The sequence below is a fragment of the Ruditapes philippinarum genome, unplaced genomic scaffold, assembly GCF_026571515.1.
Source record: "Ruditapes philippinarum isolate M1 unplaced genomic scaffold, ASM2657151v2 ctg1310_1_1_1_1, whole genome shotgun sequence".
Taxonomy (NCBI): Eukaryota; Metazoa; Mollusca; class Bivalvia; order Venerida; family Veneridae; genus Ruditapes; species Ruditapes philippinarum.
This window is the reverse complement of record NW_026856986.1, coordinates 122,241-137,236: the sequence shown is the minus strand read 5'-3', so window position 1 is coordinate 137,236 and position 14,996 is coordinate 122,241. Positions and strand designations below refer to the sequence as shown.

General features: G+C 30.2%; 1 protein-coding gene across 2 annotated transcripts in view; it reads right to left on the bottom strand.

Moving 5' to 3' along the window:
* Positions 1-14,996, bottom strand: part of LOC132748391 (agrin-like) — a 232,091-nt gene that overhangs the window by 96,263 nt on the left and 120,832 nt on the right. The gene's annotated exons all lie outside the window — the stretch shown is intronic.

Below are 14,996 nucleotides of genomic sequence, written 5' to 3'. Positions count from 1 at the left end.
AATATAGATTTACAAATGTATACATGTATCATGAAGACCACATCTGCAGTAATGGGTTAACTCCTATTAAATCATATAAGGACATAACCCGTTATTGCATTAAGGTTACGATATTTACATATCTATAACAATAATTTATGTAAGACATGCACAAATTCACTGTCAGAAAAAACTATTATCATGTCATCTAATATTGCAGTAATAAGGAACTTTTCTTTTTGTTCCGTGTGTCTAAAACATCAAGAGATCAAATAACCATGGACTTTTTTTTACAAATATCTTTTCTTTTGTTTCTAGACCATATATTAAACAAACATCATATATACTGACAAAACCATCATAGTCCATAATATCTTCTCGCATACAATACCACTAGCATCCGTCGATATCTAAGTATACATTTCATTCACTCTCTTTTATTCTGATTCAGCAACGTGCTGTAATAATGACCTGGAACGTCTAGTTTACAATGCCAAGTAAATTGGCTTACCCTTTTGGGACGGAAGACAGAATTCAATTACAGCGTAAAGATGTTGATATAATTCAAGAATTCAATGAATCAGTACCCTATTCATAATACAGACATTCTCGGGAGACTACCTATTATGTTAGCAAGTCGATTTCCATTTTTTTGTTTCGCTGATAACGGAGACACGTCAATGAGAAACGAACGGAAACCTTGTTCTGGGTAATGAAATAACTGGCACGAATGTTGTAAGATATGAATAAACTAATCCCCCATGTTTGGATTTGATCCATTTTGGCAGGCGTGACGTTGTAATGCATTCAAGTGATTATATAGGTTCAAGGAACTCCAAAGAGGTCCTAAAGTCTTTACATATAAAAATTGATATTATATAGTGTCAAATAAATGGGCACTTAAAATGGAAAAAAACACATGAAAAATGATGTTAAAAGAATACACCCGAAATGAATTTGTAAATCTTAACACGATTTGAGTTAATTTCAAGGTCAAAAAGAATGGAGTGAGTGAATGATCTGGAAATTTGCACACGAATTATTGGCATAAACATCAATCAAAATGGTATAGAAATCTCGAAAAAAATATTTCCATTCCTGTCATGTCAAAACACCTCAATGGAGTCACCTTAATGTTTGGTAAGGTTACATTTGCAAGAAACATCATTTTGTTAGGGGGAAAAATCAAAATTTAACTGAATAGCGAATAGTGGAGACCACGGCCAGATAGCACAGATGTGATGAGTATGCTATGCATGAACCAAGTAATAAAATTTCTGTTCTGTTATATGATCGATATAGTTTATTCGATATGAATTATATTGTGGGTAAATTGTTTTCAATGTCAAACGTATGTTTAAATCATTTGTTATCATTTCACTTTAATAACAGTTTTAAGTTTATATTACTAATTTACTATTTACTTTTCAAACTTTCCATATGTCGATGTTGCTTAGAAGCAAGATTTGTAGTAATAATAAACCTAATTATCTACAGTGACAGGGGATGAATCGTCGCAAGAATTGCAATGAATCATACTTACACAAACACTTCTTCAAGAGACAGTGAATGGAATTCAATTACACCTTATACATTTAATGACCCAGATCATTCAGCTTGTCAGTAATTAAAGCAGTTCCACAGAGGTCCAAAGCCAATTCTTACATAGGTTAACTGGGGCACTCGAAATTGGAAAACATACAAAAGATACTAATGAAACAAACTCAGAATAAAATCAAAAGTGGATTTATGTGTGCGATTCTTAGCCCGAATTGAGTTTAAAAGGCATTTAGATGTTTTTCATTGCAGGTCATTTTGCACAATTGAAATGATGATTCTAGAAAATTTGAACGAGCGAACGTGCTTAAACTTTTGCAGGCAGACTTATATTACATTACACATAAATGTCGAAAAAATAGTTCCAGTCCAGTGATGTCTGAAAACCTTAGTGGCGTCCCCTCAAGGGACAACGTTATATGGAGGCAATACAAAAATGATGCTGCTTTTCACAACTACATCAACATATGTGATTAAAATTTTCTGCATCTTTTATGTATTGGCCAACGTTTTCATTCATACTTTTTACTACAAGTGTAATTCATGGGGTTAATAATATTGCTAGGATAGAAATTAATCAAAATTTTACTGAAAATGAATAGTAATTTGTGTTTAAACCTCGATGATTGTTTAACGCGGTCTGATTAAAATTGTTTTAGAAAGAGCATGTTTTGCTTTGCATAAATGTCTTAACAAAAAAGCCATTGACCAACAATAATGTTCGCATGAAACTCATTACAGTTTGCCCGAAAGACATTATGAAAATGCGTCTATACCGATTTTTATTCATCACTATTGGACGTTTAGGTTAAAATAAACCACTGTCATTACATGTCTTCAAACAATCTGAAAGAAAAAATTTGCAATGATAAAAAAACAGTTGTTTGATTTTATTGTCTGTAAAACTTAAGTCTCGTGTTTACCATGTTTCAATAACGCGATAATCAAGTGATGAAATAGTTACGTAACTTGTTATCGACATAACGCGATTATCAATTGATGAAATAGTTGTTACGTAACTTGTAAACCACATAACACGATAATCAAGTGATGAAATAGTTACTTAATTTGTAAACCACATAACGCGATAAGCAAGTGATATGAAATAGTTACGTAACTTGTTAACCCCATGACGCGATAATCAAGTGATAATCAAGCCTTTCGATCACGTTATAATTTACAAACCTAGGAGATATAATAAACACAGTTCAAGAGAATGTCCTGGCATCTGTGCCATAAATCACGCTGGTTTATGATTGATATATAGCTTAAATGCGTGCATCTAAACAATACACCATGAATGCTTGATTCCATGAACAGAAACAAGAAAAATTCTGAGTGCACACAACTAAATGTCAAATTGAAGGATATGACTTGAGTGGCAAATCTCAAAGACATGTTATTAATGTTTCTGGAAACAATCTAGATTTTGTTATCAAATGTGACTTATACTGTTGCCTTAAACACTAAATCATAGAATATTTCAAAAATATTTGACAATTTATGCCATAAAAAGTTAATAAATGAGTTTTTGTATCAATATCCAATTTATTTTTGAGAATTAAAACAATAGCTGAGTATAATAAATTAATCCTTATTCTGTTTTTCTCGGTTCTTTTTATATATTTTTTCATTTAACTGTAAACAATTTATACTTTGATATCACTTAGTGAATTGAAAGTCATTTTGAGTATTCAAATAGAATATTTGTTTTTTGTCTTCTCTTTTTTGACATTTCATACGTATGCAAAACCGAATGTATTCAATTGCCTTTCTATAAAAAGAGCACGTTATTACTCATTTAGAAGGAAGGAGACTTCCATATCTATAATCATTTTCATACTTTGAATTCAATTATTTTTCTTCTTGTTACATATTTTAGTAAAATTGTCTCAGCGTAACCACATTCCTTGATGTAGAACAGGTATTGGCAATAAATTTTCATTGGCACTTTTTGTCTCCCAATGCAAGACAATATCTTCTGTTAATTAGATATAAAACATATAAGAAAACCGTATATTTGCATTATTATGTTTAGGATGCATTAGCTAATTGTTCTCTGTTGTTTCTGCGTTTACAGATTAGCGTTTCTATCAAGAACAATTTTAATTCACTTAGCTTTTTTTTTTCAATATCGCATCGATTGTTCACCACCAACAAAACAGGATGATAAAACTAAACAATTGTACAATCCATAATTATGTATCGTCGAACGTTGTTCAATTTATATTCCATATGCTTGCTTACATTAAGTAATACAAATTTACAGTTTATTTAATGTTTCAAACAAATCAGCTTATTATCCACCTCTGTTTCTTTGATAATATTAATGTTGGAAACTAATATTGACTTTATCATTGGTAATTCAATTAAAATTCGCTCATTCTTTGTTCGTTTTGAATTTTGGCGCGCAGACATTGAAAACAGATATGTACAGTGTTTACGGCGTCAAGACATATACGAACAGAGGACACTGTAATAAACAAGTAAACCGACAGATAGGTTTTCAAATCGTTTGCCGATTGATACCATGATCGTTCATTCACATGCATTTATACCTATAACATATACGATTCAGACATAAAATGTCCATTGTAAAATTCAAGTCAGACAACCTTTACCCGACTTTCAACTATATATGAAACATTTCATCTGTTACTTAAAAACATTTTACAGAAAGAGAACAACATTGTCGCCAGTGTGGGATGCCGTTTTAAACTTTTACCAAACAATTCTTAGTATTTTTGTTTTGAAATATAATGAGTTAGGAAATGTGGCTCGTGCTGTAGCACATACAGTGGGAATAACGCTTGCATGAAATTGCATTCTTGTATAAAAACACTAGTTCATAATGAGTTAAACTGAAAAACTGAACTAGGTGTTATGATATAAAACAATACATAGAACGGAATTCAAATCAAATTCACCGCTGAAACAAAGCACAATTCGAAAATAAAAAAGATAAAGCTTTTAATTCTAAAACCATAATATTTTTGATTGCTGTTTTTTACGCATACTTACTAGAACGATGTATGTATGACCAGTTTGATTTGATACCTTTATGTTTTTTGTTTGTTTTTGAAAATGGTTGTTCACTTGAAAATGTCTATTGACTTGGGGTCCTATTAGGTAGATCTGATTTCATAAAATGTTTTAAGCGGGTTATAATTGACAGCTTCAGAAGAAAATCCATGAAAATGGTTGTTTAGAAACACAAACACTCATTATTTAGGATCACGCTTGTCAAATATCAACACCGTGTGTTTGTTTTCTTTAGAATGTTACAGGCGTCTAAAATCAAGAAAATATGTTGCCGTAGTAAGCAGAAATATATTTTTCGAGGCTGCCGATGATGGCAGAAACGTTCTGAAAGTGACTTACATTCTAACACCAAGAAGATCAAGGTTACGCTTAACGCAATACAACGTTCGTGTTTAGGTCAAAATAATCTTATATCATGAGGTGTCTGAAATAATGATATTAAGGGCATCAGAGGTATTCCTCCACCAGTAAAGCTAGACAGTCGCCGTTTGACTATTACAGTGTCGGTGTTACTGCGTTTTGACAGCATGTCTGTGATATGCAGACTTCATTGCGTTCATTGAACGCCGCCTTTCCTTGTTTATCTTGTTTATCATATTTCATAATTTTCTATTCCCTTTCAAAATTCCAATTTCTTTAGTTTTACCTAATATAGAATTCATTTTTCGTTGAGGGCACACGCATCTATACGCCGCGTTTCATGGAATGGTACTAACGTGTCACATTGAAGTTCCATGATAACCACAGCATGAATAGTCATCTGCAGATGTTACTATATTAAGATATTACAATATCATATGCTGCATTTTGTTGAAGCCGGTGCGTGTTACTATATTAAGATATTACAATATCATATGCTGCATTTTGTTGAAGCCGGTGCGTGCATAGTAGCTTGCGTTTTTCAATATCGAATATGAGCAGGTTCAATCAATTATGCCGTTTTGTTCTTCCTTCTGTTCTATTTTATCACCCAAAACACAACAACTGCACGTATTTACTTGACATCAAACTTGTGATACCACTGTAAAAGTACTAGAAACTGTTGGGACGCATACTAATCTTCTGTTGTAAAATGGTGCGCATATTTATGCTTTACTTTACAGATCCTATATGTTGTAATTGAGGTTGTATACCACACTTAAATGACATTATATGCGAGTATATGTATATAATTATGCTTATAAAACAATTTTTTTTATAAAAACATAGAAGAATATGTAAAATATGTACTGCAAATATTTGTACATATATGTTATCATTAAAATATATGCATTCATTTCTTATTGAAAATTTGACTAATTCTTTTTAGAAAATAATTTTTTTTATTACCTCTCTTTATTTATATGAATTTTAAATTCGGTAATATTTTTATAAATATTGTCTTTTTTGGAACTTACAAAATTGATAAATCTTAATTTGAGCCTCATATTTATGATATAAAACATTAAAAATATTGTGTTACAGGATCTTTAACAATCTCAAAATGAGGCAATGAATTCAAAATATTGCATCGTTTTGAACAATATTGGTACAACCCGATGATATTGGGTTTAGGGATTTACAAATTCCTAATTATGGTTTGGTTTCTTCAAAAAAAAAATTCTGCAATATAAAAACCTGATTTATTTAATTCCTAATGAGAACTTATAATAGCCAAATAAGCACCCTGTTACTTCCTATTTAGAGGAATTCAAAGAACCAATAAGAACTTTGTTACTCTCAATAAGGAGAAAGTATGAAGCAATTATGGATAAGTTACAATTTCTAAGTCCTTATTTTGAATAAAAGCCTGAAAAGGACCTTTTCAAAATTATAAGTTTAAAAAAACAACATTAATACTACAGTACTTTGTATAAAACCTACTAAGGACTTACAAAAATCAAATTAAGATTAAACGTTTCATGCTCCTAAACAGGACTTCAAAAGTCTTAAATACAACGTCCTAATTTATTTCACCTAATTATGCTCTTATACCCTCTTATTTAGAGTTACAACGTCTTAGTTACGCCTGTGTAACTCCTAATTAAAAGCGACAAAATAGGGTTTTATCACTTCTAATTAGTTAGGTCTTTGGATAAGAAGATATAATTTGGCATCGTGTAACGCTTCAATTCAAAAAGAAATATCGAGATTTCGACCGTGCGACCACATACACGCATCGAGGACATGTTGGAAGGAAAGTGACCGTGCGACCACAAACACGCATCACTGGATTCCCCTTCTCATACGAGAAAGGGACAAAGTGCTGTCCATCCCTTTATGAAAGGGGCAGACTATAAAAATACGCCATTTCCTTATTGTTGTTGATAAGGAGGCTAATTTTCACAGTTATATTTTAAATCGGTATATATACAACTAAAGTAATGCAAACCAAGCGGGTTTCAGTTTTCGTCCTTTTAAGTTTAAATATGAAATTTTAAAAAGTTCGTATATAATTTATAGGAAAATATTGAGTTTAAAGTCAAATTCTTCTTTTCATTATATGTATAATATTGAAATATTTCATTTCTGCAAAACATGAACGTTTGAAAAACGTTCTATATGCATTAAATGTGGGAGGTAAATTTCACACTTTATTTGCAATATTTACCTTGGGGCAGTTTTGCCATTTATTCTTAACTGACTTAGTATACTCGACTTATCCTATTTGTATTAGAAAATGTAATGTGATGGGTAGCAAGAAAATATATATTTAATTTAAGCAAAAGATGCAAGAAGTCGGTGGTTCTACTCAGGTGCCGGTTCGTGCCTAAAATAATGCACGGAAGGGCACCTGAGTTCTTCCTTTACCAGTAAAGCTGGAGCGTATCCAAATGACCTATACTGTGTCGTGTGACTTAAAACCCAATCAAACAAACCGGTGCAAGTCATCTGATCAGTTGTATCACTCACAATTCAGTTCATAGACTTATTTATATAATTTAAAATCGCACCGAATTTATGGGCCTTTAACAGTGACCTTGACACTAGGGAGCCTGAAAGCAATCCCAAGTGAGGTATTCACATTAGTTTGCTACTACCATTAGATCATGTTTTGATTTTGTTCTATATTTGTTTTAACAAAAACTAACTGTACTTAAATTATGAGTCATTTTGTGCATTGAAAAAACGTATTCATTTGGATAGTTATTTACCTTCATGATAACTTATTTAAGTATTTCCCCATTCACTGTCTTCATCTGATCAAATAAGTTATTTATTTTTTGTAGAACAAATATCAACAGTAAATTTTCATGTGTACTCTTTTGTCTTCTTACATAAGCTAATATCTTTGGCTAATTATATATAAACAAGTCATACTAGAAAACTGCGTTTTAGAGACTTTGGGTAATTGTTCGTTTTTGTTTCTGCGTTTATGGTAATTAATTGATGCGTTTCAATTTTACGTTTTTTTTTTAAATTCTGTTCGATCAAACTCTTCAAACAAAACAAAGAGGACACAGTTATACACTTGTATCAATTATATCATACCTATTTCTATATCCTCAATTGTGTAAAAACATTCAAAAACTATCAATGTTCCATTTGCATTTTTTATAATTTCCCTCTGCACAGATATGTCTGCAAATAATAAGATTTAAAAATCTTACTGTGTTTTGTTTTTGCATAATTATGTTTCAGACGCATTAGCTTAATAATCCACTGACATGTTTATGTGAAATAAGTTATTGTCGGAAACCAGTTCTGTCCTTATCCAATTAAATTCAATTTAAATCCACTCTTGTATCGAGTTTTCAGCTAAAACAGATTCATCATATTTGCCGAAGACTTTCCCGTCTTGAAATTTTGAATAGTGCATTCAAATTCTACGGATTTCAGTTACAAACTAGACAATCTGAGCTACCAACAGTAAAGGATCTTGTCAAGCTGTACGGGAACATTTAGAAATGTAGACGCTGCATTGGTTACTTTCTAAAATGTTTCTGTATTAAGACACAATTTTAAAGATTTTCTTACTTCTGACATGAAAATATTTACCTTATTCATAAAATTTTCTTTTAAATGTATAAGTTCAATATTAAAGAAAAGAACTAAATAAAATTAAATATCGTTTTATTCGTACGGACACTGTTTGAGCTGTATGATGATTTCCCAGAATTAGTTGTAGAGACTGCATATGTGCATTGTATATTAACTTTATAATGTTCATTTAATATTGGGTATGCCCATCATCCATTGATAATAAAGCAGAGTGATTAATTCTCATAAATTTAAAAATATGTGTTTTATACATGTACGCCCGTTATGCAATTCTACTGTAATCGGTTTCTCTCAGGCCAGCTTAACTTTTGCAATATGTTACTTAAATCATTTTACAAAAACAACAACAACAACAAAACCGACATTGTCGCCAGTTTGAGATGCCGTGTAACACATTTATTTAAAAGGCGTAGTTTATCTAATTTGAAAATATAATGAGTTAGGAAATTTGCCTCGTGCGGTAGCACATTTAGTGTCAACAACAGCAGCTGCATGAAATTGCATTTATGTGTAAAAAATATGAGTTCATTATAAATTGGTCTAAAATTGCACACGACACAGTGCATTCATATAAAAATAATTAAATTCACTGCTGAAACCTATTATTATTATAATTCGAAACAAATAACAATTAGCTTTAAACTCAAAAATCTATGTAACGTAACTTTATTATTTTTTTATTTTAAAATAAATTAAAAGAAAGGAAGGCTATAGTGATAGTTTAAACCAACATAAAATCATGTAGATTTATTGATTAGATGAGAAATTAAAAGTATGATTAAATTAAGATACATTAATGAAAGAAGGGATATCAACAGAAATCTAATATCATTTCCTAATTAAAGCTACATAGAAATGTTCAAAGAGAAATTATAAAAAAAAACAGTACCAAACTGTTGTCAAATGTAATCACTGTTTACTGACACAGTGCACAAGATGTATTGATAATTGACACGCAGTTTCAAGTGTTACATGCAATGTGTCACAGTCCGTGCAATAATAACTTCTCTGAAAGAGTTCACATTGGCTCAAAGCGACTTTCGGCTTTTATTTTCTTTTGGAAAACAATTCTGAATTGTTTAACCCATTCCTCCATATTGTCTTTTCACGCCTTTTCACACCCCACCTAGCCACGAAGATGAGAGGCTAAAATTGGCCTCAGGCCGATGTTAAGGTAACGTGTAACCAACGCTGAGTAGCCATTGATTCTATCTTAATCCATTGAGTAGTTGCAACACAAACATCAGTTTTGATGGTAAATATCAACGCAAAATAGTGTTTTTTTTGGCAATTTTGAGTTGTCCCCTCGTTGCCACGATACCAGGAAGTTTAAGATTGAGTATGCCTTTACAAAGGCTATAGTCCAGTCAACATTTGCGCTAAGATTGATCACTATTAAAACATTTTGTTATAGTTTCATAGCAATTTGAGCTTATAACAGGAGGCTTTTCAATGAAACAGCCATTTTTCACAAGATGCTCATGGAGTAATGGGTTAAATAAAGTATTTCACTAATTTCATCTTGAAAAATTTCATCATATCACTGTTTTGTCTTCTTCAAAACAACGTACGAGAGCTATTTATAACGCGTCAGTGACGTTCGTTTCTAAAAAAAAGAAGATCGGGAAAAGAATCGACCTATATATATTGCGGACCGGTGGATTAGAAGTATTGAGATATTCCTTCATTGATTATGCATTTTATCGTCGGCAAATTTCATGTTCCATTTTGATAATTTTGTTTTGACAATTATGTGAACCAATGTTATACCAACGCGACCACAGCAGCTTTATATTTAGTTGATCCAAATTTTGCTTATTCGTAGTAGGAAAAATGTGCATTATGCTACTGAGTTATGGACATTATATCAAAATTGACCTAAAATATACAGACAAAAAATGAGAAATTGCAATTTACTTATACATTCGTCGACTAAGTGAAGTTAAGAATATTTGGAGTAACCTCCAGATCGGATGACATTTTGAACTAAGGACTTTCTAGAGAATCAAATAAAATGTGTCAGAATATTTGATTTCGCAAAGACAAGTTTAGCAGAGTATTCAATTAGAAAGGTTATTAAATCAAAACTTTCTGAAATTTTAGAAACGAAAAGAAATGTGTCTGGCAAATTTTTGTAATACATCTTTCGTAAATAAAATAAAGAAGACAAACCATATTTAGGATTGATGTATTGTCTTGTCCTTATAAATTCGTGTATCTGTGACTTATTTCTATAAGTATTAACATGACTGCAAAACCTTTATTGTGACTTGATTTATTGTTTGAGCAATTTTCTCTTATTCTAGTTGTTATTTCAAAATAGATATAATTTATTTGCGCATGCATTTGTTTGTTTAAATTAACATCTTCAGAAGATAATTCTTCTACAAAATTAAAAACTATATAACTCTTCTGTTAAAGTGTGAAATATAAAGAAAAACACAGTCTATTACAAATTTCAATCATTTTTATTGCAAGCGTAAATAATTAGGTAGTAATCAAATTAAGATTATTATACTAAAAGACTTTTAATTTAAGTTTTAAAACACAAGACAGGTGCAAATCCATCATAATTCCAAAAGTTGAGTTTCACAAAGACACACTCATAAACACACACGCGCTTTCATATTCGTTTTATTCTGCGTATGCGTATTGTCATAAAATCTTTAATAAACTCGTCACATATACTGCATGCAACATGCACACAATGATGTAAGTGTTACTGAAGAATAAAACTAATTTATTTATTAGACACAAAAAGTTATTAAATTAAGAACTTTATTTAAATAATTATTAATTGATTGCTACGCAACAGATCCGATAAACACGTTTAACTATTAACATGTTTTTAGAAAGAATTATTTACACATTTGCTTGATCGTAATACAACTTGTTCTTGCGTTTAGTAGTATCATTTACACAATGACACGTACGTTCTCTTATCGTTCTAGTGTGAGTAAATAATGTCCTTCTGAATCTAATTGGAAGGCAAATATATAATATTATCATGGGAGTCTTTATGATCCGTTCAACAACCTCGTCTAAAATATGCAAATTTAAGAGATGTTATACCCAAAATGCAAGAAAATGCATCTCGGGAATACAACATGCTGATTTTTTTTTATTGTAATACAGCTTTATTGCGTGCATCACACAGTTCCATCAATGGCTGATTCCATAAACTCAAACGGAAAAACATTTAAGTACACACAATTGCATGTTAAACTGCAGGATATGGCTTGACATGCATGTCTCAAATACAGATATTTTATTGTAGGAACAAAAATATCAAAATTCTAGTTAAAGTCATCAAATATGGCTTATAGACTTTCATTTTGAAACTCAAAATGTATGATGCATTTACTATACAATTATAAAACACATATTTGTTGAAATAAATCGGAACATTCAATTAACAAGATGAGATAAAAAAGATATATGTATAAAATACTAACAAAATTATTAGGGCATTTATTCATATAACCCGCATGACATAATAAATGTGTTGGAATTCATTTTGCTTCTATACTGGCACTGTATGCATAATATCATTTGTCCTAGAAAGGTACAGCAACCTCGTGCTTCAAAGTTTAGTAATTTCAAAATGTGCAAATGTAAAAGTATATTAAAATAAGTCTGCAAAAGTTTACTAAAAATACAAATCTTTTAATACAAGCAATGTTTAACATTATTTAAATGTCACATTAAACGCGAACCCCAAATATCTTGCAATAATGTAGCCTATATAAAATAACATTGTCGGAGCAAATCCTTTTTCATTTGGGAAAATGATTCGTTACAATTGCTAGTTTTTTTATTACAGAACTAGCTGTATATGTAAGAATGGGAAGAACGCTGGATGTTGTTTTTTAAACATAATTAAGTAAAATATAATTACATGAAAAATGATTAAGTGAAAAACACGTTACGGTGGAGCATGATTAAATAAAACAAGTAAAGTTTTTCCTTTTTTGTTTGTTTGTTTGTTCTGGTTTTACGTCACACTAATATGGCGACTTTCAATCTTTACTGGTGGTGTATGACATCGGGTGACTTTTCCGTATTTGTCAAAATGAATCATGATTTAGTGAACATGCTTAAGCAAAACATTTCGTAACAGGTAATCAAAAGGAATTGTGAAGAAGTTTTAAAACTAACCTGATACTCTTTTATTCTAAAGGCATTTTCAAATTCTGAGAAATGCTATAATGCCAAACATTGTCGGCATAGTTACAAAGGCGTATAATACTTAGACATAAGAAGTATTTTCCGACGTATGTGAAGACTTTCTTTCTTCCATTTACTTCAGTTAAACGTACTAATGCAAAAACAAGATATTCATTGTCATAAACACTGTAGAAAACAGAATATTTCTCTCCATATTAGTTCAAGTTTTTGTTTCATTAGCCTATATTTGTGTTGTTAAACGGATAATGACATTATACTGCTCGTTTCCCAAAACAAAGCAACATCTTCTGATAATAAGATATAAAACATAATTGAGCCATTGTTTTGCATTATCATCTTTAATGTGCATTAGCTAATTGTTTCTGTGTTTTTGTTTTAATCCTTTTATTATTTTCTTTTAATATTGCGTTGACTTTTCCTACCTTCTCATCAAAATGGATACAATTATGTAATTGTCCATAAATAGTTATATTTCGTCGAAAGTTGTGTATTAAAACATATAGCAACATCTAATATTCCATTGTATTTTCTTTTAGAATTCCCCATCGGTCAAGCTTTGTCTGCCTGTAATTTATTAAAATGTTACTAAATAATCAAAAGAGAACAACCTTGTCGCCAGAATAGCGAATACCGTTTTGAACATTCATTTAAAATTGTAGTTTAAATGGTAGTTTATTTGATTTGCAATATAATGAGTTAGGAAAAATGACTCGAACACTCGCATATTTAGTGTCTACAGCACTTGCATTAAATTGTATTCATATGAAAAACATGTTGCTTTTTATTATTTGTGAACAAAACTTAGCGATAATCAAATTGTAAAAATAGTTGATTGTTGAAATCTGATGCATTTAAAAATTGAAATATATATATATATATATATATATATATATATATATATATATATATATATATATATATATATATATATATATATATATATATATATATATATATATATATATATATATATATATATATATATATAACATTTTGAGATATATATTTTGAAACTTTGGTTTGATGATGACTATCTGGCAATATAAATATGCAATGTTATACCATTATGTATTAGTATATGTAAATGAAGATATGAAATAGACATTTTAATTGAAATGTGTATGATAAGAAAGATAAAACAAATGAAAGATTGGATATAAAAATAAAATCGGTTTCCTGGTTAACAATATATAGAAATGTTAAAAGTGCTGCTGTCAAATTTGATCACTAATTAATACCACAAGTTGTTACAAAATGCTTGCAATTACATCTGTATTGTGTCAAAATCTGAGTTTTAACAACAGTTTTAATGTTTAAATTATATTGAATCATTGGTTTTCCTCTTCAGGGATTGCGGGAATGATTTCAATTACATTTATAACATATCTTAGTAGTATTCAAGATTCCAATTTATAGATTTTGTAACAATACAGAAATCTCTAGAGATGAAGCCAATTATGAATCTATTGACAGGAAACCTGTGTCATTCGAGAAATCTTTAGACGAGATAATACTTGGAATCTAAAATATAAATAAAGTAGTAAATATGCTAGTATGGCTTGTTTGTTTGTAGTTCATGTATTAATTGTATTTCATGCCAAAAGTTGTCAACAAGAAAGATTTATTACCCATGGTTGGAACTTACTTGTTATTATTAATTAAACAACAACAAAACGTTTGAAATATTAAAGGCCCATTATGCTTAATCAAGTCAAGTCAAATTTCCTTTATAACACGTTTTTCATGTAAACATGAAATCAATGTGGTAACTAATGAGTTCAATATTAGTAAAGGCCCTTTGAACGTATATAATGTATATATAATTATAGTGATCAAGATAAATTTTATTTGTTCTTATCATTGCCAACGCATGAACCATATTAAAATTTAAAATGTTACTGTTACTACAAATTTGTAAATAAACCAGACATTAGCCCCCGAAATACTTTTATTTTATTTCTCAAAATGTTTATATCGTTTTATTTTTGGTTTCCTGTTATAGTTTCCAGGCCAATTACTGAACCATCTTTTACTTCTGAATCCCTTTGGCAATTATAGTGATTTAGTATTTGTATTAAAGTTGCAATACTTCTTTGTTCACATCCTGTTACTTTTGTAACATTCAGCACTCCTTTCTTCAGGTGATAAACAACTAACATTCTCTATAATGATTTATCAAAATTAATAAAGCTCAAATTTGCCCTTTCAAAAGAAAAAAAAAACGTAAGAGGAAAAAACAAGTATTTATT